A 26024-nucleotide genomic window follows, 5' to 3' on the forward strand; every position below is an offset into this window, starting at 1 on the left:
CGTATTGTGCCACTCTGGACAGCACACATCCAGTGACTGGCTTTTGCAGGGGTATAAAGACCTAGAACCTTTGCTTCAATTTTGGTCAATTCCAAAATGCTATCTCAACCTCTGATCCAAATGCGTCGTGGTTCAACTTCTGCCTCTGACAAATTTTGCTTCCCTCAATATCTCATAGGTATAATTTCTGAGAGCATTCTTCCATAATATCTTGTGCACATATTCTACTGTTAAGTCCCCAAACCCAACCCCCAGGACACCTGACCTAAGTCAGTTGAGAAGTGGTGAGAAGTGTTTTGAAAGTCCTCTGAAATAGGACTTTAGAGCTGAATTACTGCTGGTTAGAAGATAATGAGATTTCTATCATTAGTGGGGTATGTGCAGCTTTTGCATGCCATATCAGTGCATTTGGAAAAGACTTTCACAAGTAGTGAACTGGGATAAAGTATTGGTGGATGGCAATATACTGGTGGGTACATTATCTCAGAGATTTAATAGTTTGGGACATGTCAATTTAAATTTATATTTTGTAACATCATATGACTCTCCCTGCACGTCATTAAAATAATGGAGAAATATATTGAGGGGTGAGGGCAATTGCTCAAGAATAAGGCTAACTGTAAAAATCATAAGGCCTCCATATCAGTATATAAAAAGACTTCCCTCTTTGCAGCTCAAGTTCAGGGAAAGCAAGAACTAGACTTTATTAGTCTCCTTAGAATGTCAAATTCTAAATTCTTCAGTTTTTATTTTGTAAAGATTAGGGGTCTGGTTTAGAAGGAAATGGATTCTGAGACTTAGAATGGAGGCATATGTGTTAATATACTCTAGGACTTGAAAATTCATATTTCTTAAACCTTCTAGGCCAACAAAAGTAGCTATACTTCTCTCTATTAAAGATTAACACTCCCTTCCTGCCTAAAGACAATGAAGAGGCTTTGGTTTTGCAGGACAACTGGCACTGTACTCTGAACTTACAGCCACCTTCATTGTTAGCCATCTGAGCAAACACTAAGGTCAAATCACAATGTAGGCCAGGAGCAGTGGCTCATGCCTATAATCCCAACACTTTGCGAGGCCAAAGCAGGAGGATTCCTTGAGTCTAGGAATTTAAGACAAGCCTAGGCAATATAGTGAGACTCCATCTCTATAAAAAAAAAAGAAACATAAATATTTATATATAGTCTTTATATATTTTTATATATTTATATTAATATATATTTATGTAATAATATTTATTATATATATATATATATATGAATTACCTTGGCATGGTGGCACATGCCTATAGTCTCAACTACTCTGGAGGCTGAGGTGGAAAGATCACTTGAGCCCAGGAGGTCAAGGCTGCAGAGTCATGATTACACCACTATACTCCAGACTGGGTGAGAGAGCAAGACCCCCACTGAAAAAAAAATTGCTATGTAACAGAGCCAAGGTAGAGCTAGGTATATTAAGTGAGGAAAGGCACTGTAAACTCTAAGATCAGTGGGACGTACTCAACATGGATTAGTAGGAGATGGGAGAGTGTGTATGGAGGAAGGTCTTGAGAGCTGAAATATAGCTCTGAAATATAAATTTAGATAAGACAGAGTTCATTGATATGGAATCACTCTTTTAATACAGACCCCCTAAAAGGTTGGTGTGAACACATGGGTAAATTGACTCCTTAGAAAAAGCAATGGCCTACCCAAGGCAAAGTAAAAATGCAAGAAAAACTTTGAAAAATGGTGAAGGTAGGAATAAGAAAGCTCAGATAAATGCAATATAAAGTGGATATTCTATGAAGGTCAGGAAAGCAACTAGCAAATATTTCTGTAGGATGAAAAGGGGGACACTGTTTATAAAACAATAAAGAATATCTTATTGGGAAAGCACCAGCAATTTTCAGATCAATCGTGAATGTTCTCTATGATCCAACACCAAAAAACTGTGCTGGTATCCATGGCTGCAAGACCTGAAGACAGATCACATCCTAGGACTCTTTGCAGACACTGCCCACTGCGAGCCCAGAGCCTGGTAGCTCTGCTGGGTGTCTAGACCCAGAAGAGCAAAACAATTGCTAAGTTCACCTTTCAGGAAGCCCCATTCCTAAGGGAAGGGGGAGAACACAACATCAAGGGAGTACCCTGTGGGACAAAAGAATCTGAACAGCAACCCTTGAATTTCAGATCTTCCTTAAGACATAGTCTACCAAAATGGGAAGGAACCCGAAAAACAATTCTAGTAATATGACAAAACAAGGTTCTTTGACACCCGCTAAAGATCATACCAGCTCACCAGCAATGGATCCAACCTAAAATAAAATATCAGAATTGCCAGAAAAATAGTTCAGAAGTTCAATTATTAAGCTAATCAAGGAGGCACGAGAGAAAGGTGAAGTCCAACTTAAAGAAATCATAAAACATGATTCATAATGTGAAAGGAAAATTCTTCAGTGAAATAGAGAGCATAAATGAAAAACAATCACAACTTCTGTAAATCAATAACACACAGAGAAATGCAAAACGCACTGGGAAGTCTCAGCAGTAGAATTAAACAAGCAGAATAAAGAACTCTAAGATAAGGCTTCTGAATTAACTCAATCTATCACAGACAAAGAAAAAAGAATTTTAAAAACCGAACAAAGTCTCCAAAAAGTTTAGGACTATGTTGAACCTCCAAACCTAAGAATAATTGGTGTTCCTGAGGAATAAGAGAAATCTAAAAGTTTGGAAAATATGTTTGAGGGAATAATAGAGGAAAACTTCTCTAGTCTTGCTAAACATCTAGATATCCACATTCAAGAAGCTCAATGAACACCCAGGAAATTCATCACAAAAAGATCATTACCGAGGCACATAGTAATCAGGCTAACTAAAGTCAAGACGAAGGAAATAAGAGATGTGAGGCAAAAGAATCAGGTAATCGATAAAGGAAAACCTATCAGATTAACAGCAGATTTCTCAGCAGAAACACTACAAACCAGAAGGGACTGGGGTCCTACTTTTAGCCTCCTAAAACAAAACGATTACCAGCCAAGAATTTTGTATCCAGTGAAACTAAGCTTTGTAACGAAGAAAAGATACAGTTCCTTTCCAGACAAACAAATGCTGAGAGAATTCACCACTGGTAAACCAGCATTACAAGAATTGCTAAAAGGAGCTCTAAATCTTGAAACAAATCCTTGAAATACACCAAAATAGAATCTCCTTAAAGCATAAGTCTCACAGGACATATATAACAATAACACAATGAAAAAAAAACGTATTCAGGCAACAAATAGCATGATGAATAGAATAGTCCCTCACATCTCAGTACTAACATTGAATGTAAATGGCCTAAATGCCCCATTTAATGACACAGCATGGCAGAATGAATAAGAATTCACCAACCAAGTTTCTACTGTCTTCAGTAGACTCACCCAACACATAAGGACTCACATAAAATTAAGATAAAGGGGTGGAAAAAGATATTCCACGCAAATGGACACCAGAAGCAAGCAGGTTTAACTATTCTTATACATATCAGACAAAACAAACTTTCAAGCAACAGCAGTTAAAAAAGACAAAGAGGGACATTATATAATTGTAATAGGAATAGTCCAACAGGAAAATATCAACATTCTAAATATGTATGCATCTAACACTGGAGCTCATAAATTTATAAAACAATTGTTACTAGTCCTAAGAATTGAGATAGATGGCAACACGATAATCATGGGGGACTTCAGTACTCCACTGACTGCACTGGACAGGTCATCAAGACTGGGTCAACAAAGAAACAATGGACTTAAAATGTACCCCACAAATAATGGACTTAAAAGCTATTTACAGAACATTCTGCCCAATAACTGTAGAATATAAATTCTATTCATCAGCACATGGAACATTCTCCAAGATAGACCATATGATAGGCCACAAAACAAGTATCTATAAATTTAAGAAAATTAAAAGTATATCAAGTACTCTCTCAGACCACAGTGGAATAAAATTGAAAATCAACTCCAAAAGTAACCCTCAAAACAATGAGAATACATGGAAATTAAATAACCTACTCCTCAATAATCATGGGGTCAAAAGTGCAATCAAGATGGAAATTGAAAAATTCTTTGAACTAAATGATAATAGCAACACAACCTATCAAAACCTCTGGGATACAGCAAAAGCAGTGCTAAGGGAAAAGTTCACAGCACTAAATGCCTCCATCAAAAAGTCTGAAAAACACAAATAGACAATCTAACGTCACACCTCACAGAACTAGAGAAATAAGAACAATCCAAACCCAAACCCAGCAAAGAAAAGAAATAACGAAGATCAGAGCAGAATTAAATGAAATTAAACAAAAAAAGATAAATGAAACACAATGCTGGCTCTTTGAGAAAATAAAATTGATAGACCATTAGCAAGAATAATCAAGAAAGGAAGAGAGATCCAGTAAGCCCAAATAGAAATGAAATGGGAGATATTACAACTGATACCACAAAAATACCAAAGATTATCCAAGGCCACTATGAACACCTTCATGTGCATAAAATAGAAAATCTAAAGGAAATAAATATTTTTTTTGAAATATACAACCCTCCTAGATTAAACCAGGAATATATAGAATCTCTGAATAGACCAAGAACAAGCAGTGAGATTGAAATATTAATAAAACAATTTCCAACCAAAAAAAGTCCAGGACTAGATGGATTCATACCTGAATTCTATCAGACATTCAAAGAAGAATTGATACTAATCCTATTGACAATATTCCAAATAGAGATAGAAAAAGAAGGAATCCTTCCTAAATCGTTCTATGAAGCCAGTATCACCATAATACAAAAACCAGGGGAGGATATAACAAAAAAAGAAAAAAAGAAAGAAAACTACAGACAAATATCTGATAAACATAAATGCAAAAATCCTCAACAAACTGCTAGCAAACTGAATCCAACAGCATATCAAAAGATAATCCACCATGATCAAGGGGGTTTCATACCAGGGATGCAGGGATTGTTTAACATATGTAGGTCAATAAATGCGATACACCATATAAACAGCATTATAAACAAAATGATTATCTCAATAGATGCAGAAAAAAATTTCACAAAATTTCTCATGCCTTTATGATTAAAAGTCTCAGCAAAATCAGTATAGAACAGAAATACCTTAAGGTAATAAAAGCCATTTATGACAAACTCACAACCAACATTATACTGAATGAGGAAAAATTGAAAGCATTTCCTGTGAGAACTTGAAGAAGACAAGGATGTGCACTTTCACCACTTCTATTCAACATAGTACTGGAAGTCCTAGCCAGAGCAATCAGACAAGAAAAAGAAATAAAGGGCATCCAAGATAGTGAAGAGGAAGTAAAATTGTTGCTGTTTGCTGATGATGTGATTTTATACCTAGGAAACCCTAATGATTCATACATAAAGCTTCTGGAACTGATAAATTCAGCAAAGTTTCAGGATATGAAATTAATGTACACAAATCAGTAGCACTGCTGTACACGAAGTAGCAGTAGCACTGCTGTATCACCAAAGTGATAATCAGATCGAGAACTCAACTCCTTTCACAATAGATGCAAAGAAAAGAAAATACTTAGGAACATACCTAACCAAAGACATGAAAGACCTCTACAAAGAAAACTACAAAACACTGCTGAGAGAAATTATAGACAACACAAACAAATGGAAACACACCCCATGCTCATGGATGGGTAGAATCAGTATTGTGAAAATGACTATACTGCTGAAAATGATTTACAAATTCAATGCAATTCCCATCAAAATACCACCATCATTCTTCACAGAACCAGAAAAAAATCCTAAAATTCATATAGAACCAAAAAAAAAAAGCTTGCATAGCCAAAACAAGACTAAGCCAAAAGAGGCATCACACTACCTGACTTCAAACTATAGTATAAGTCTATAGTCACCAAAACAGCATGATACTGGTATAAAAATAGGCACATAGAACAATGGAACAGAATAGAGAACCCAGAAATAAAGCCAAATACTTACAGCCAAGTGATCTTTGACAAAGCAAACAAGAACACAAAATGTGTAAAGGACACCCAATTCAAAAAACAATGCTGGGATAATTGACAAGCCATCTGTAGAAGAATGAAACTGGATCTTCATTTTTCACCTTATACAAAATTCAACTCAAGATGGATCAAAGACTTAAATCTAAGACGTGAAACAATAAAGATTCTAGAAGATAACATTAGAAAACTCCTTCTAGACATTGGCTTAGGCAGAGTTCATGACCAAGCAACCAAAAGCAAATGCAATAAAAAGAAAGATAAATAGATGAGACTTAATTAAACTGAAAAGCTCTGCACAGCAAAAGAAATAATCAGCAGAGTAAGTAGACAACCCACAGGGTGGGAGAAAATTTTCATAATCTATACATCTGACAAAGGACTAATATCTACAATCTATAAAGAACTCAAACAAATCAGCAAGAAAAAAACCAAACAATCCCATCAAAAAGTGGGCTAAGGACATGAATATACACTTCTCAAAAGGAGATATACAAAAGGCCAACAAGCATATGGAAAAATGTTTCACCTCACTAATTATCAAGGAAATGCAAATCAAAATCACAATGCAATACCACCTCAGTCCTGCAAGAATGGCCATAATCAAAAAATGAAAAAATAATAGATGTTGACGTGGATGTGGTGAAAAGGAAACACTTTTACATTGTTGTTGGGAATGTGAACTAGTACAACCACTGTAAAAAACAGTGTGGAGAGTCCTTAAATAACTAAAAGTACATCTACCATTTGATCAAGCAATCCCACTATCAGATAACTACCCAGAGGAAAATAAATCATTTTAAGAAAAAGATACTTGCACATGAATGTTTATAACAACATAACTTGCAATTGCAAAAATATGGAACCAGCCCAAATGCCCATCAATCAATGAGTAGATAAAGAAAATGTCATATATATACACATATGTATACACACACACACACACACACACACCCCATGGAATTCTACTTGGCTTTAAAAGGAACAAAATAAGAGCATTTGCAGCAAACTGTATGGATTTGGAGACTTATTCTAAGTGAAGTAACACAGGAATGGACAACCAAGGATCGTATGTTCTCACTCATATGCGGGAGCTAAGCTATGAGGGTGCAAAGGCATAAGAATGGTACATTGGATTTGGAGGACTCAGGGGACAGGGTTGGCAGTGGCAAGGGATGAAAAACTACACATTAGGTTCAGGGCATGCTGTTCTGGTGATGGGTGTACCGAAATTTCAGAAATCACCATTAAGAAGCTTATGTAACCAAACACAACCTGTTCCTCAAAAACCTATTGAAATAAAAAACTAAAATACAAAATAAAAAGATAATCAATAGTGCTTCAAGGTCTGATTATGTGAAGATTTTTAAATCCATTAGATTTATAACACTGAGATCATTGGTGACCTTTTTCAGATCAGTGTTTATAGAATAATAGAGGCTCAATAGTAAAATAAGGGTAAGGAGTGAAAACTGCATATGTGGATAACACAATTATAAGTGGCATTTATCTGATTTTAATTCTTACCTAGCCTATACAAATGTTTCTAAAACTCTAGAAATTAAATGTTAATAAGAGACAATATAAGAATAATAAAAAATAAAAGAGATGATACTGCTATCTATACTGACTTCCTGATACCAAAAGGGGGTGGTAAGATCTCAACGTAGTAGAGGCCAGGTGGTGCCGTATCATCAATAAGAATAACAAGGTCAAAATGGCAGCCAGTGGGCACAGATGTGCAGACAGATATGAAGATGGTTACTATAATAAAAATGTCATAGGGACAGCCAACAAAGTTATTGCTCAATATATATAATCAAAATTATAAATTATGGATGATCTGGGGGTAGAGGACAGCTGCTGTAATAAAAAATAATTATCCTTCCTTCAATTCTGAACTTGAGCCAGTTTTTAGATCTGGAAAAGCACTGACTGATGGAAAGGCCAAGTGTCCAGAAGGAAGGAAACTGTAATACAAGTGTGTGTAGTTATGATTCATCCAGTCCTCCCACTGACCATTCACTTGGTTAAAAATGCTGTAGAAAAAGGGGAATACACAGAGATTTCAAGAACTATTGAAAAACAGAGGCCAAGTTGACATTGAACTCTGCATAATCAAATAATCATGATGGCATCCCTCTTAGAGTCAAAACATATTGGAACAGGTGGTAAATGGAATCTTAGCTTAACTCTAAGTATCATTGATTCTGCTAGGCCCATGGGCCCATTCAATGGTCATTTCACTAGTTCCCAAATGTATAACTGGAGTGGGTATACAGGGTCATTGGTAAACCTCCCACAGTTGCTCCTTGGCCTATAGATAACAACTATCATGTAAGAGAGGTCAAGCAGAAGGATATGAATCTGCCAAACTATCAGCTCACAATGTAATGATTTTTTAAAATCCCATCATAAAGCAGAAATTAATGCCCTTAAACACCTAAAAACATGTAAATTCATATTATATCATGAATTAATTTATTATCTATGAAAGGATCTGTCAGACACTCATAAAAACCAGGTACATTTCAGAAGACTATAGTATATATTATTGTTAACTCTGCAAAACACATAGTAACCCACTATAGCTACCATGCCAGATATGATAACTTTAGAGGGATTAAGGAAAAGAGCAATCAAGATTCTGCAAATTTTCAGATGGATTTTACCTTTGTATAAAACATATGCACCAGATCTGCACAAAAATGGACTCTGGTAGATGCCATAATGTGCTGCAGAAATTCTCTAACATTCAGGACTGAAGCATATATTTCACTATGCTATAAGTAGCTGCCTGTCCCAAGGCTAATCCCTTCTCAAGTCAATACTGAGAACAATATTGAAGACAAAAAACCCAACCTGCTATTTAGGATATTTCTGAAGGGCCACCTGGACTCGGATACCCTGATCAGTGGAGGCCTTTACTGTCACAACATCACAGTTCAAAATCTCTCTTTCCTCACTCCTCTGCATGTGCTCCTGAGAAGCACTCCTCAATAGACTTTTTCTACACTTAATCCCAGAGTCTGCTTCTTGGGTATTTAAGAGAGCATGACATTTTTATTTTTGTTTATTATTGTGTGTGTGAAGTATAAAATAAATGCTTTTGTTTAATTCCGGTGAAGCATATTTTAAATTTAAATTTATCTATTTATCACAGAGCCCTTTTCTCCCACCACCAAGAACTGTAGGGCATAATAAATATCCTTATTGCTTCTCTAAGAGACTGGGTAGATTTTTTTTAAGCCTTCTATCTCTGGTTTCAAATGGACCAACTTCTAAGTCTTCCAGTTTTCTTATTCTTAATCTCAGCCAAGTATGAAAGCATATATTCCACCCCTGAGTGGAATTTAGCAAGAAAATCTGGTACTTAAAAACACATATTTAGATGTGCTGGTATGTAACATGTATATGTATGTAGGCATATTTTTATATAAATATGACATTTGGGAATTTTCTTTCCTGTAGTCCATAACATGATTTCAGTTTCTTAAAAGTGGTAATATAAATTTCAATATCATTGAAGTATTTAATCTATTTAGACATGTAAGCTACAAAAATAGAAGATAGGCTAAATTCTTGTGGAATAAAGAATATATAAAGAACTGTAGATGCAAAGAGTTTTGATAAAATATTTCAGAGAACAATATGACATACTACTCAGCAATGGTTTTTTTGTACCTTTAAGACAGGAAACACAAAATGTGAAAAATATGTAGGCTTTACCATCATAAATCCTAAATTTACGTCCAGACACATCCTCTTAATTTACTTCACTGATCTTAAGAATAACATCAAACTTAGATTAACACAGCTTCCTCCTCTGTGGAATGGGCTCAGTAACCTGAGTCATAGAGTTATGGTAGGAAACCATTAGTATGAAATTTATGAAGTCATTACATCATCATCTAAAATAACCATCATTCTCCTGGACATAATATTTATTAAAATGTGTTATTTATGGTATGGATAACAGTGTAATGAAACTACATTGAAATATATGTACTATATATTTGAAAACTGAGATGGGATTGCTGTGTAAAAATCAAAATGCTTTGTAGAAATTAATTCAAATACCATCTATTCATCATTAATGTAGCTTAAAAACTTACTATAATAAGCATATTCCAGTATGCTGTTGTCCTATTCTACAGAAATGTTACACCTATATCTATGGTCTAAGTCTTAAACCATAGATAATAATAATAATAATAAGTAAATTATTATTTATGAAAGAAATAACGTTTGTAATAGAGACCTCAAAATGATAAATGTCACACAGAAATATCTACCACTAATAACAGCTATGGTAAAGCCTTATTGTCGACCAAACTTTTCCCCAAAATAAACTAGAATAATAATCTGAAAGCAAGCAGAATTTGAGAGGCTTCAGTGATAAAATGTAACTTTAATGTACAATGTATTAGAATGAAATTGCCTTACAAATTATCTTACACACAGAGTAGATGTCCTGCCATGAGATTTGATCATAACCTATTGTGATGATCTATCTCTGAGGCTAATTTAATATGACAACATTAAATATTGAATTCCTATTATTAACTTTCCTAATTTAATTTTATGCTCACCAAGAATCCTTCAAATATGAAATTTGGTAATTTCTGTTCTATACCTCCAGGAAGAGATTGTGCATTTGATTTTTTATGCAATTTTATTTCTCAGTGTAAACTAATTGTATTGTTATCCTGGTTTAGTACATTAAGCTTGGTTAATCTGTGTCTATCCCTGAGAAATGGAGTCACTTTATGTTTACAAATTAGTCTGCTTAGCCTGATAACATATATGGATTGAGGTTAAAGGATTAAGTTAAAGTTTACAGGGGAGACCTTTCTGGCCAGCATCCAAGGCATGTCTGCATCACACTGCATGCTCCATACATTTTTTGTTTGAAATTTCTCCAAGTGGTAGAGTATATGACTCATTTAATCTACAAGTGTAGATTCAGTTCATTTAATCTACAAGTGTAGATTCAATTCATTTAATCTACAAGCATTTGATAAACGCTTGTAGAGTGTCTGAGCTACTGCAGAGCGATTCAGATCAGAAGCTTCATACTCAGGCTGCTTACCAAACCCCACCATGTAGAAACTGAGAAAGCTTACTAATTTTTTTAAGCTGTGTGTGTGTGTGTGTGTGTGTGTGTGTGTGTGTGTGTGTGTGTGTGTGTGTTGTTATTCTGATCTGAAAATATTTATCCCATATGGTTGTGGGAAAGCTAAATAGAGTTAATATTACAGAGTTGAGGCACCTGAAATAAGAAATAATATTGCAAAGGGAATTCAATGCACTTTGAACATGGAAAAGCACAGAGCAAGGTTTGTTCTCATCATCATCACCATCCTGTTTACAAGTATTACTATTAGCAAACCACTCTGTAAAGCACAAGAGTTTCAACATAAATAACATTTTTTTTCTAGAAACAGTTACCTACTAATTTATATAGGAATAAAAAATGGGGGAAAGTAAGTATACTATGAAGATAAGCATAGTATTGTGAAATGCAGATAATAGTGCCTGCCTCACAGAGATTTGTGAGGATTAAATGGTGTATGTAAAATTTCTGACACATGGTATCTACTCAGAAGTGGTTATTCTTGTAATCCATTGATTATGGATGTCCTGCTTCATTACTTAGTCACCAAAATGAAACCAAATACTGTTTTTTAAGTTTTAGAATTGCAGCTATATATTGCTGTGGTCTTTAATCTCAGGGACTTGGGCATAAATCATAATATTCTATCCCATAATATACCTAAGTCCCTGTAAGCTTCCCGACTTCAACAGCCTCAGAAAAGGACAGTAGAAAACACTCTTCAGTTCAGCAACAGAACCTATTCTCTGCTGCGGGCTGCTTCACTCTCACTGTGAGACCAGGGGTCTTGCACGTTCTTTTGATGTCCTGGGATCAGTTGTGATGATAGAGAGCTATAGTTGTTCCAATAGACCACTTTTAGGCCCAGTCTTTAGTAGTGAGAAAGGGAAAAGAGTGGAATCCTGATCCAGAGCAGAGTTTTTCAGCCTTGGCATTATTGATATTTGGACAAGATAAGAGTTTGTTGTGGGAGACTGTACTGTGAATTGGATATTTAACAACATCTCTGGCCTTCACCCTCTAGATATCAGTAGCACCCTCTTCCCCAATCAAGGTGACAATCAACATGTCTTTAGACATTGCCAACTGTCCCCTAGAAGTCAAAATTGCCCCGGGTTAAGAATCAGTATTTTAGACTCATGCCTATAAACTTTTGAATTAATGCTTCTCTTATTACCAAAGAAAAATACTTCATTTGCACTTTATTTGGCACTCTGGTACACTGCTATTATTATAAGATTTTGACTCATTTGAGATGTAAGTAATTTAGGTCTAAGTGCACAAGAAACATTTTTGAAGAAAGTAACATTTATTCCGGGGCTGGAAGAATTTTGTGAGATGGAGAATGAGGTGGTGATGGTGGTATTTTAGCCTGAAAGAAGAGTAAATAAAGACTTGGGTCTATGAATGTTCCCACCTTGTTTGGTGAACTCCACACACATAAGTATTTATGACCAATTCTTTGGAAGTAAAGGTCCTGCAGAGAAAGATATATTTATTATTAAACTTAAGAGTAAGACAGACTCTTATTACACATCCTTATATGTTCTGTAGGACCAAGAAATGAAAGTTAACAAAAGTAGAACAGTGAGTCTTGTCCAGCGGGCTGATTGATCCTGATGAACGAATGAAGGTTAATCTAGACTGGTGCATAAGAAATGTTGATTTTCTCTATCTCTTGTTAAACAAGTTAGTTAAGCATCAAATAATAGGATTTGCTGTAAGGCTTTATATCTTAACAATTTTACCCATTTGTAGAGTTCTTCTTATGTGCCCGAAAAGTGCTATTTTGTTGTAAGTTTTACCATGGGACATGTGGTAAACATTTTTACTTCTATTTAAATGCAATAATATGAAGCTCAGAGAGATTGGATTTAAGATCTTTCTGAATGGAAAGACTTTTCTTAGAACTCAGTAAAATATAATTAATACATCTAAGTGTTGGGAGATGAACTTCCAGTGGCTTTTAGTAAGAATATTATTAAATAATATATTAATTCCCATAATTTTGCGCTTATGTTACAACTATAAGGAGTCAATATTTATTACTTAAGGGAAGTCAGTATTTGTTACTTAAGTTAAAAATTCTGCTATTACGTGTTATTTTTGTAGCTCCTTAAAAATACAAAATGTGATAAAGATTTCTGATTTGTCTTTTTTCTTCTTTCCACTGTGAGTGTGTGCTTCTCGCAATGATTAGAAATCCTGGTAAATTCTGAATCTCAAGTGTTTTGCAATACAAAACAAAATTTAAAAATTAAAATCTTACAAGATTACAAATTGATTTGAGACATCTCCATTTATGTATGAGTGAAATTAATATTCAAGTATCAACAAATTACACTCTAGGCTCACATTTAAAATATTCTTGCTCCAACATGTTTTGAACCTTTGTGAAAAGTGTGGTTTGTTTAATGTGCTGGGAATATCCAGCTACCCAATTTAGAGGGTAAGATATTAATCTTTACGATAGATCTGAACCCTCAAAAATTGAAAAATTAGAAAACCAGAGGAGAAACAATAAGGCTCAATTAGTAACAATGTCCTGCCTCTCACTATATACAACATCTTAGAATTTCATGTCACACAAACCTAGTAATATAAGCATTCCATTCAGCCACACGGAATTACCAGTGTATGATTATACAGCTTTCATTACTCCACACTAGTGCTCGATTTATCTTTCCCCAACTGTTACGCCAACTCACCTATCTCTAGATCTTTTGGTTATCTTCCCTTCCTTTAAAGACTATCTCAAAAGTCATTTAATATACAAGGGCTTCCTATCCTCAGAGTTGTAATTCTTCTTTCTCCTGTAGCCATTTTAGCTGACTTAACATTACATTGCAATACCATTTATAACTTTATCAGTTCTTTGAAGACAAGAATCATGTCTCACTTATCATTTTAATATGGGTAACTACGGAACAATGTCTTACACATAGCTATGTTTAAATGTTTATTGATAACAATTTGGATTTATCATGTATGGAAGCACATTTTCCCCCTATTTCACTCCCTCTTCTTCTTAAATTTAGCAAAAATTAGTCATGGGACTTTAAAGGAGACTCTCTTTTTGGAAAATACTATACAGAAGATGATATGAGGGATTGAGGAGTCTGACAGCATAAAACTCTGATTATCTTGCAGGTATCGTACCCTGACCACAATCTTAATAAATTCATTTTTACTCTTCACTTTTTCTCCTTAGGCATCGCCTGGCCATTCAAAACCCTTGAGCTCTCTGAGATCATCTTTTGTCTTTGTAATAACCTCTCTTTTCCTTGTTTGATTCACATAAATGTTTATGAAGAGGTCTGTTCTTTGATGTCAAAATCCTTTCCTACCACAGAATGGAAAAAGGTACTGAAAGTCCAATGAAAGAATTCATGTTATTAAACAATGAGGGAAATGGTTTCACTATGAGGAATGTCAGATTATATTTATTTACAGGAACATTTTAAGCTATTTTTACTTTGATTTGTAGTCTTTGTTCCTTTCTTACTTTAAGTTTTATTTTTATGTCAAACAAACAGTGTAACAATTATAACTGGCTCCAGAGTTATTACAATTTTGCAAAAGAATGACCATATTAAACATACCATTTTGGTTTAACGTCAGATTCAGTAAATAAAATTCACTCTTCACTAAAACTAAAAAGCATTATCTCATATTCTGCTGCTCATCACCAACTCAGAAATAAAGCATCTACATTTTTGGTATATTATCTACTAGAAAACACAATGCCCTAGGCAAAACATCTCCTTTTGTACTTTGACAAGCCAATAGGTATTTTACTCTATCATAAAACAAATAGCTTGAATAAAACAAAACCATGAGATTAATAATTATTTTAACTGGCTATGAAGCTTTAAACACACACACACACACACACACACACACACACACACACAAATTGCAGAGGGAAAATATATTAAGATGTATAAGACAATTAAAATAAATTCAGTCATGCTCCTGAAAACTTAATCTCCTGTGTGTAGTAATTTGCACTTCTTAAACAGCAATAGGAGGGCTGTATGTCACACAAAAGACATTATCTTAACTGGTACTGTTCAAATTGATACATTCTGAACAATGTCAAAATCATATATGCAAACGGATGAAAAGAATGAAAGAGAAAGAGACAGAGGAAAACAAACAAGTAGGGACTCAATGTTTAATAATTTTGCATTTCTCTTGAGATTTTAAAATAATAATTTTAAAAATATTAAATTTTACTGGTAAATTCATTTAAGAGAAAATAGTTTTTAACTGTATTAACAGAATATTTTATGAAAACTGTAGAATTTAAGTGGTCCTCTGTGTCTGAACCTAGCAGGGGACTCAGTTTGCGTAACAAATGAATGAGAATGACTGAGTACAGATCACTCTGGGCTGAAGTAGAGTGTGAGTTAAGCAGTTCTAAGAGCTCAAGATCTATTGCATAGCATGGTGTCAAGAGTTAATAATAATGTATTATATGTTTCAAAATTGCTGAAAGATTAGATTTTTAAACGTTCTCTCTACAAGAGAATAAGTGGTGAGGTGAGAGATATGTTGACCAGCTTGTTATAATCACTACTCAATGTATACATATGTCAAAACATCACATTGTATCCTATAAATATATATAATTCTTATTTGTCAATAATAAAAGCAAAAAAGTGAGACTAGAAAAAAATGTGGGACTAGATTTTGGAGGATGTAAAATCCATGTAGAGTTGTCCTTTCTAAAGATGTGAAAAATGTATATTCATTTGTATTTGCGTACTTTTCTCTGAATTCAGAATTTTGATTTTAAAACACATGATCATTTATACTCTAATACTGAGATTTTTTCACAGGAGGATCTAGATGCAAAAGAATGAAAAGGAATGCATATAATACAAGGTGACAGACAAATTCAGTCTTGGATTTGTGGTTAATACCAATATAACAGAGTCCCAGACATAAAAAAGCTTGTGAAATTACATGGGAAATTTCTTATAGTAACTGTTTACCCACTTTCATCTCTGTAATTCCTAATATCCATATTATAATGTTTTAGATGTTTGAGAAACTTTAATATGGAAAGTTTTATAATTATTTGTTTAATAGGGCTTCGTTATCAGTTATGGATATTTCTGATGACCTTCCTTTTTATCAAACTTAATTGTTGCTTGCAACAGTATGATTAGAATGTCAGTTGAAACATTCTGAAAAAAATAACTTGCTAATGTGCTTCAAAGGTTTAAAAAATATTAATAGGTTCTAAACCAAGTTATTTTTAGGCTGTCCACTAAGAAAATAATCTCATCCATAAATAAACTGCAAAATATCAGCTGAAGTTTTATTTCTAACAGAAAAACATAATGAAAATAATCTAAAAGTTCAGTATTTAAATATTGGATAAACTGATTATATTTATTCATATCATTGAGACACCTAACAAAAAGTCCTAAATCGAGGGGAGAATTAAGATTTAGACATAGAATCAAACAAAAAGGAAAAATACTACAGACACAAATATTAACTATAATAATAATTAGTAGTAACTCCTGTGGCAGGATTGCAAATTAATCATAATATACTCAGGTTCATTCTGAATATCCTAAATTCCTTCTCATCCTCCTCGTGTAAGTCTTACCCTCTGGGTAATTGAACAGATAAACGTATTTCCTACTCTCCCGAAATTTGAATAGTCTGTAAATAACATGCTCATTCCTTCAGATTCCATTCTATCTACTGGTCTTCATTATGATGGAGTATGGATATAGGAGTAAAGGAAGACATCATTATGTCTCTCTTTTTTTTTTTTTTTTTGAAGTATAGTCGCCCTCTGTCACCCGGGCTGGAGTGTGGTGACCGTGACCCAATCTCGGCTCGCGACAACTTCTGCCTCCCTGGTTTAAGTGGTTGTGGTGCCTCAGCCTCCCAAGTAGCTGAGATTACAGGTGTGTGCCACCACACCTGGCTAATTTTTGTAAGTTTGGTAGAGACGGGATTTCGTCATTTTGGTCAAGCTGATCTCGAACTCCTGACCTCAAGTGATCAGCTCTCCTCGGCCTCCCAAAGTGCTGGGATTACAGACATGACCCACAGTGCCCAGCCCACTGTATGTCTTTTATCACATGTGGGAATGGAGGGAACAGGGTGTCTGGGTCATGCAATGCTTTCCAGAACCTCATTCTTTATTTCTGGGCAGTGGTTTATTCCTAGTGGTTCTTGGAGATGAGCGGTGACCCTGAAGCACATTGTACTTTTATCCCTAGGATTTCAGCAGGCATGTGGCTAGTCACATCTTCCCATCATTTTACACTGAAAGTAGAGGCTATGTTATTTGCCTTCAACATGCTTCTCTTCCACAATCCATATAGGAAGGGTCAAAAATTATCTTTTATTAACAATATATTATATATTCATTTACATAAAATTCTACGAGTAAGAATTAAGGACTAATTTTTGATGTCATAAAAGAGGAAAAAAAGGTATTGAATAAATCTTACCTCTTGGCAAAGCTTTGCCTTTTATTAACTCCATGCCATGTCCTATTTTGGATGTCAAAAGCCTGATATAAACTCTCTTTTGCTTTTACATTCTGAATAAATAAATCCTAACACTCCTTCAGGTAGAAGAAAGTCATATTTTGATTAGATAATGCTTCTCCTCTTTGAAAGGCAAAAGGGAAAAACATGTTTGAATGTTAAAGCTGTTACACCAATGTCTGGCAAAGGATCATAAATCAGATGTGTTCTAAGCCTTTCTTTGAATTATCAGATTTAATCCTCAATGAGTCCTTTGATATGGGTACTAACAGAATTTAGTTTTGATTAGTCTTTCAGGGATTAAACTAATTCCACAACATGAATGACAGAGCTATTAAATGGCAAAACTTAGCCATATCAGGCCCCGAAGTTGGAAATCACAACAATTGAGCCCACTTCCTCCCCAAATGTGTTAGTAATAGAAAATAAAAGAATTGAAAATGCATCAAAATATTTGTCTCTACAAAAAAAGTTTTGGCAGCTTGTATTTTCTCTTTTATTACTTTCTGAGTTTCCTAATATTCAACAAAACTAATATATTTTCAAAGACTCTTCTCAGTTTTAAAACATAATGATGAGATATCTTCTCACACCAACCAGAATGGCTATTATTAAAAGTAAAAACAACAGTAGGTGAGGCTGCAGAGAAAGAGGAACACTTATACACTATTGGTGGGAATTCAAAATAGTTCAGCCACTGTAGAAACCAGTTTGGAGATTTCTCAAGGAACTAAAAATAGTACCACTATTTGACTCACCAATTCAATTACTTGGTATATACCCAACGGAGAATAAATCATTCTATTGAAAAGACACATGCACTAATACATCCATCTTACTTAGCGCTATTCTCAGTAGCAAAAAGGTAGAATCAACCTAGGTACCTATCAACAGTAGATCAGATAAAGAAATTGTGGTACATATACAACATGGAATACTACACAGCTATAAAAAAATGAAATAATTTTATTTGCAGCAACATGGATGCAGTTAGATGACGTTGTACTAAGAGAATTAATATAGAAACAGAAAACCAAATACCGTGTAGTCTCACTTATAAGTGGGAACTATAAAAAAATAGACATACTGACCAATGAAATAGAATAGAGAGCCCAGAGGTAAACCTACACACCTACAACTGTCTGATCTTTTACAAAATTGACAGGATTTTGCAATGAGGAAAGAACATCCTATTCAATAAATGATGCAGGGATAGCTGGCTAGCTATATCAAAAGAACCGGACCCCTACCTCTCACCACATATAAAAATCAATGCAATAGGGATTAAATACTTAAATATAAGACCTCAAACTATAAAAATCCAAGAAGAAAAGCTTCTTGATATTTGCTTTGGCAAATAATTTGTGAATAAGTCCCCAAAAGTAACTGTAACAGAAACAAAAGTTGACAAGTGGGACCTAATAAAACTAAAGAGCTTCTACACAGCAAGAGCAATTACTGACAGGGTAAACAGACAACCTACAGAATAGGAGAAAATAGTCATAAACTATGCATCTGGTAAAGGTGTAATACCCAGAATCTACAAGGAACTAAACAAATAAACACCAAAAATAAACACACAAATAACCCTATTGAAAATGGGCAAAGGCTATGAATAGACATTTCTTTAAGAAGACATACAAATGACCAACACATACATAAAAATTGCTCAACATCCCTGATGTCAGAAAGATATAAATCAAAACCACGGATACAATTTCACACCAGTCAGAATGACTATTAATTAAAAGTCAAAAATAGCAGGTGCTGGCCAGGCTGCAGGGAATAGGGAACACTTATACACATTTTGTTGGAATGCAAAATACTTCAGCTCCTTTAGAAAGCAGTTTGGAGATTTCTCAAATAAGTAAACATAGAACTAACAGTAATCTCATTAGAGGGTATATACCCATAGTAATATAAATCATTCTACCAAAAGAAACATGCACTTACATGTTCATCAAAGCATTATTCACCATAGCAAAGACAGGGAATCAACATTAAGTGCCCATCAATGGTGGATTGGATACAGAAAATGTAGTACATCTACACCATGGAATACTACACAGCCATAGAGAGAACAAAATTATGTTCTTTACAGCAGCATGGATGGAACTGGAGGTCATTGCCCTAAGCAGATTAACACAAGTACAGAAAACCAAAGACTGCATGTTATCACTTATAAATGGAGCTAATGATTGAGTACACATAAAAATAAAGTTGGTAAAGCGGGACACTGGGAACTAGATGCAGGAGAGAAGGAGAGGGGCATAGGCTGAAAAACCACTTATTGGGTATTACACTCACTACCTGAGTGATGAGGTTATTTGTACCCCCAAACTCAATGCACTCAATATACCCATGTAACAAACCTTCACATATACCCTTTAATCTATAATAAAAGTTGAAATTATTAAAAAAAAACAAAAATGGGTACACATGGACATAAAGATATGAACAATAGATATTGGGAACTATGAAATGGGGAAGAAGGAGGGAGAGCAAGGGTTGTAAAACTAACTATTGGGTACTATGCTCAATAACTGGATGATAGGTTCCATCGTATGCCAGACCTCAGCGTCACACAACATACTCTTCCAGCAAACACACACGTACCCTCTGAATCTAAAATTAAAATTTAAATGAAAAAAAATTCAACTTTGTTACTGTACATCACATTCCACTATATTTTACTTGGCATATATCTTTATTCATGTGTATAATTATTTTTAGCATGTGTTAATAAGTGAAGAATATCTAGTTCAACATTATTGCTAAGATTTGTAATAATTTTTGCCAAATCAATTTACAGAAGGTCTATTTCAATATCCTCTCTCATCAGGTAAGCATGAACTTGCTGGTTTCTCCTTAGTCTCACAGAATTTAGTATTCTCTGTCTATATCTTAGATATAAAATAATTTTTCAAAATGGTACATTGTTGTCGATAAAATTGATATTTATTTGAAGGTTAATATTCACTAGGTGTAATGTCAAACTGGATACTAAGATATTAGCATTTGTTCTGAAATCTGAAAATAATCTGGATTTACTTTTCTTTTTGTACTTTAATTTAATTTTTAAATTTTATTAACATTTCGTGTGTTTTAATAATTAGAAAAAGACCTTTAAAAATCTCAGTTCTACTCATGTAATACTTTGCAAAGAAACTCTTACCCTTTACCTTAAATAACATTTAATTAGCATACTAATATCTAGCATACTAATATCTGTTAATCACTTATTAATTATTTGAAATTATGTTAATGTAGGCTTTTATTGTAAAAACTAAAATAAACAGAATATGCAAGAATATTAAAAAACTATTGTAGATGCAAGAAGAGGTATTTTGGATAACCAAATTGTCTTTAGTTATTTTAAATCATACCAACAGAGAGGTTTCACATTTAAATCCTTTAAGAGTAAAACTTTTTCTGTTCCTAAAACATAAGTAATTTTTTGAATAATCTTTTTTTTGTTAAGTCTTTTAATCAACTGAATTGGTGGTAATATCACTACAATTTTTCACTCAAAATTCAATTTAAAAATTTCAGCTGTAATTCATTCAAATTCTGGCCTAAATGAAATACTTAATTCATGCTAATGCAAAATCTAAGTAAAATTTATAATACATTTTAAAATTTTTATAAAGATTAAAACTTTTGAATTTAAACACCGACTTTTTCCCAACACTATTGACTTCTTATCACTTTTTATGACTCAATACCATTACTTCTGAAAATAGTATTACATTAAACTTAATAATAATGTTTTTAGCCAGGTGCAGTGGCTCATGCCTGTAATCCATTACTTTGGGAGACTGAGGAGGGGGGATGGTTTGAGGCCAGGAGTATCTAAATAACATAGCAAGACCCAATTTCTACTAAAACAGTTTCTAATGAAAGTGGCATTGATTGACCCCTTACTATACATAAGACCATTTTAAGTATTCTGCTTGCACTGACTAATTAAGTCTACACGGCAAATTGTATGCAGCATATATGATTACCATTCTCATATTTCAGAGACTGAAACCAAGGAACAGATATTAAGCAATTTTTTCCTAGTAGCACAATTTAAAAAAGTGAAAAAGTTGAACTCTATGTACATTCTTTCTGTATCTAGAGGCTTTTAAAGCATTTTTTGGTTTTCAAATTCTTTATGTTGATATAAATTTTCACAGACCTTAGCACTATTTTCTGTTTTGTCCTATAGCTGTCTTCCTGTATCTAGATGTTTTAGCCAGCAACTCTGTTTAAAATCTGACAGACAGAAATTGATGTTCCAAACAAGAGAGCTGTCCACATCCTTTGAATTTGAATGGTGCATGTCTTTGTCACTGTTTTCATTCTCTCTCTTCTTCTGTCCTGGGTCGCCAGAAATTTGTCTTTCCCTTGTCTTATTTGACTGATAGCTAGAACCAGCTTTGTGAAAGCTGTTCAGATAAGCAGGCGTGAAAACTAGTAACAAGGAAGTGTCATGGCTAGATTTACATCCGAAATGATAGGGAACACTGACAAGAACACTTCAGAAGCAGTTATTTGTGTCTGATGGTGGTAAAAAGTGATGAGAAAGGAACAATTCAGTAATCTAAATGCTGATTTGTTTGACTGGACAGATGAAAACAGTGCAGTGATGACTATCAGCTTCGTCTTTCTTTTTATAGAGATCTATAAGGTAAATTGCTTCATTTAGATACACATGCCTCTCTCAATCAGCGATAAAAAGAAGGTGCAATATTTAAAAATCCAGTCAAGCATAATGGCATTCTTGCTTTCAAATTGGAATACAATTTTAAAAATGATAATAATATTTAATGCCTTATTCATCACTTGATATTGAGGTTCAAATTTTCATTATTCAAATTGGCCCAAAGTTTCATTTTTATCTTACACTGTGATGATGTGAGATTCATATGTTTTCTTGCAGTACTTTAGGGTATCTTTCAGTTATCATGCCCTAAGAGTTATTGAGTTTTGTTCTTCACTTTCATCATTTATAAAATGGGTCTCAAAATATGAATGCTTAACATAGCTATTCTTACTAAAATTAATAATGTAAGAGATGTAGAGCAATATGTAACATGCTAATAACATGTTAGATATTATCTTCATTATTATTTCATAGTAAATACAGAATGTTAGATATTATCTTCATTGTTACTATTTTATTGCATGCAATTTCATATATTGCATGCAGATGAGGGATCATTTATGCACTTAGATCTATGAACTATCAGGTGGCAAGGGGAATAGGTAAAGGAATACAATACAATAAAGACAAATTTCTCTTCCAGTAGCAGTGGTTGTTGACATATTAAACTTAACTCTGAAGGCTTGGGGAAAGGAAAAATTGTTATTGAAATTTTTAGCCATTTCCATTGTTTGTCATGTAATATTACATTAGGAAAACAAAATATCTTTTAAAAGGCATGCAGTTCCATTTACCCTTCAATCAGGATGCTATTTAAATTACCTCCGATGAATAAAAACATAGAATGTTGAAAAACAAAACAAAACACAACAATCTAAAGCAAAACAAAACAGAAATCCAAAAAAGAATGCTAACATGCTAAAAATTCTTTCTTGTTCACAGCCTACAGTCCATATGCTTCAGTCTATTGTGTCTTGATCTAAGAAGAGATGCAGAACAGATGGTATGTTGGTGGCAGTCTGAGTTAAGCTTATCTTCTGTAAGAAAAGATTTCTACTGTCCATATTTCTGACTTATTATACCCAATTTTAATATGCATCTTAAATGACAAGTGTGAAAATATAAGCACTTAAATATTTGCAGTTCTTTAAATCTTGACGAACATTGGTGGACATAGTTATTATATGAAAATTTAAGAGCTGTTTTCATGATGATTTTTAAATCCAGACTTTCTTCAGTCTTTGCTAAATTTAAATCTCACAGTTCTCAGGTACTAGAAAGGGGCCTTTTTCTGTATGCTCTAGAACTCTTTGGCCAATATACGTTACTTAAATTTGTATATGAGCACATCATTTTTTGTAAAAAGTAATCATTCTATTCTCTGCTTATGATTATAGCATTTTGATTCATTTTACTTCATCTAGTTTGGCAATATTTTGATAGAAAATGCATCAGATATAGGGTTCCTATAGGATCACAACATCAAAAATTTCATGTTACAGTGTTGATAAATTCTACAGACTTTGATAAAGTCTACAGAAGTGTAACATTCCCTAGACTCATTAAAAATTTTAATAGGATGTCCAGTCCCTTTGATAGGCTGCTATTATTATTAACACCTGTCAGGAGATGACTCAACTAATTATTGAATAAGATGGTCTTAGATGATAAGATTTTTTTTTCATATTGTGATATTTTTGAAATGAACAGCGCTGAAAATATGAAGACAAAATTTTGTTGTTAAATGGGTTTAAACCCATTTATTAGTTCTATGCACTTGGACAAATTTGTAACTCTTAATTTTGCCCATATCAATATAGCATAATACTATCATTGGAATTACTTGTAAAAATAAAAGGAGTTATTATACAAAATTATTGTCAGATGCTATCAGTACAAGTAAAATATATTAGTTCCTCCATTATCTATTTTTAACTACATTTCTCTCTAATCTTTACATTAACTTACTTTTCTATTTTTCAAGTATACATATATGTGTATATACATATAAGTATATATATGTGTATATATACATAAGTATATATGTGTATATATGTAAGTGTATATATATATATATATAAAGGCAAAAAGGCAAGGTTTTATTTCATCTGCAAAATTTTCTCTGTGAAAGTTTGCAGGAATTCATTATAGCTGTTTATAATTTTACTTAAAATTTGTAATTATATAATTTTAATTGGAAATTATTGGAATGTGTAATTAAAATAAAAGTAATAATTTTAGCAGTTTACTAATTAAATTTCAATGCATTGTCTCTTTTAGTTTATGTGATATTTGGCAAACTTTTTATTTAAAGGGTCAGATGGTAAATATTTTAGTCTTTGTGGGTCATATGCAACTCTATCACAACCACTCAATTCTGCCATTGTAGCGTGAAAGCAGTAACAGACAATAGTATGGTGTGACTGTGTTCCAAAAAAACCTTATTTCAAAAAACAGGCAAAAATGGCAGTAAGGTAAAACTGCACAACTATTAGAATAGCAAAAATGAAAATAAAAAAAAGCAAAACCAAATGTTGGTTATGAAAACTCACTCATTTCAAATGGTACAGCCACTTTGGAAGACAGTTTGTCAGATTCTTACAAAACTAAGTGTACTTTTACTATATGGTGCAGTAATCATGTTTTAACATATATGCTGAATTGATTTGAAAACTTACTTTCATCTGCATGTAAATGTTTACAGAAACTTCATTCACGATTGCCGAAAATTGAGGGCAACCAAGATTTTATTAATAGATGAATGGATAAACAATTTGTAATACAGCCACATAGTGGAATATTATTCATCATTAAAAAGAAGTGAGGTATCAAGCCATCAAAAAACATAGACAAACTGTGAATTCATATTACTAAGTGAAAGAAGCCATTATGAAAAAAGCTACATGCTGGATATTCCCAATTATATGCCATTCTGCAGAAGGTAAAACTACAGTAAAAAAGAAAGGAAGGAGGGAATTGAATAGCTATATCATCAAAGATTTTTTAGCACATATCAAAACTATTCTGTATTATACTGTGTACTTGTGGATACATGACACTATGCAGTTTGCGAAACTCATAGAACTTAACAGCACGAGGAGTACGCCCTAATATATGTGATATAGTTTTGATATTTGTCCCCATGCAAATCTCATGTTGAATTGTAACCTCCAATGCTGGAAGTGGGCACTGGTGGGAGGTGTTTAAATCATAAGGGAAGATCCCTTATTGATTGATGCTATCTTTTTGATAGTTAGTTCTTGTGAGATCTGGTCATTTAAGAGCGTATGGCACCTCCTTCCTCATTCTATCCCACTTGCTCCTACTTTCACCATGTGACATGCCTGCTCCCCCTTCACCTTCTACTATGATTGTAAGCCTCCTGAGGCCTCCCTGGAAGACTAGCAGATGCCAGCACCATGCTTCCTGTAAAGCTGGTGGAACTGTGAGCCAAATAAACTTCTTTTCTTTATCAATTACCCACTCTCAGATATTTCTTTATAGCAATGCAGGAATGATCTCATACAATATGCAATTAAAAAATAATTTGGGAGGTCAAGAGATAACTGAATGCAATGCAAAATGTGACTAAATAATTTAACTATAATTATACAAAATAGCCTCTCTAAAAAGAGAGAAAAAGGTGCTGACCTAAGTTACTTTTGAAATCATTGATGTCCATAAGGACAGAAAAAAACTATGCATAAGCATTGTACCG

The 26024-nt window shown here is 33.6% G+C and overlaps 1 long non-coding RNA gene across 1 annotated transcript in view; it reads left to right on the forward strand.

Annotated features, from left to right (window-relative positions):
* LOC129393654 (uncharacterized) overlaps window positions 1-26024 on the forward strand; it is a 194570-nt gene that overhangs the window by 76053 nt on the left and 92493 nt on the right. Inside the window, exon 2 of the long non-coding RNA XR_008620678.1 lies at window positions 23249-23309. This is a non-coding gene — a long non-coding RNA (uncharacterized LOC129393654). The remainder of the gene's footprint in view (window positions 1-23248; window positions 23310-26024) is intronic.

This window comes from Pan paniscus, chromosome 14 (genome assembly GCF_029289425.2).
Source record: "Pan paniscus chromosome 14, NHGRI_mPanPan1-v2.0_pri, whole genome shotgun sequence".
NCBI lineage: Eukaryota > Metazoa > Chordata > Mammalia > Primates > Hominidae > Pan > Pan paniscus.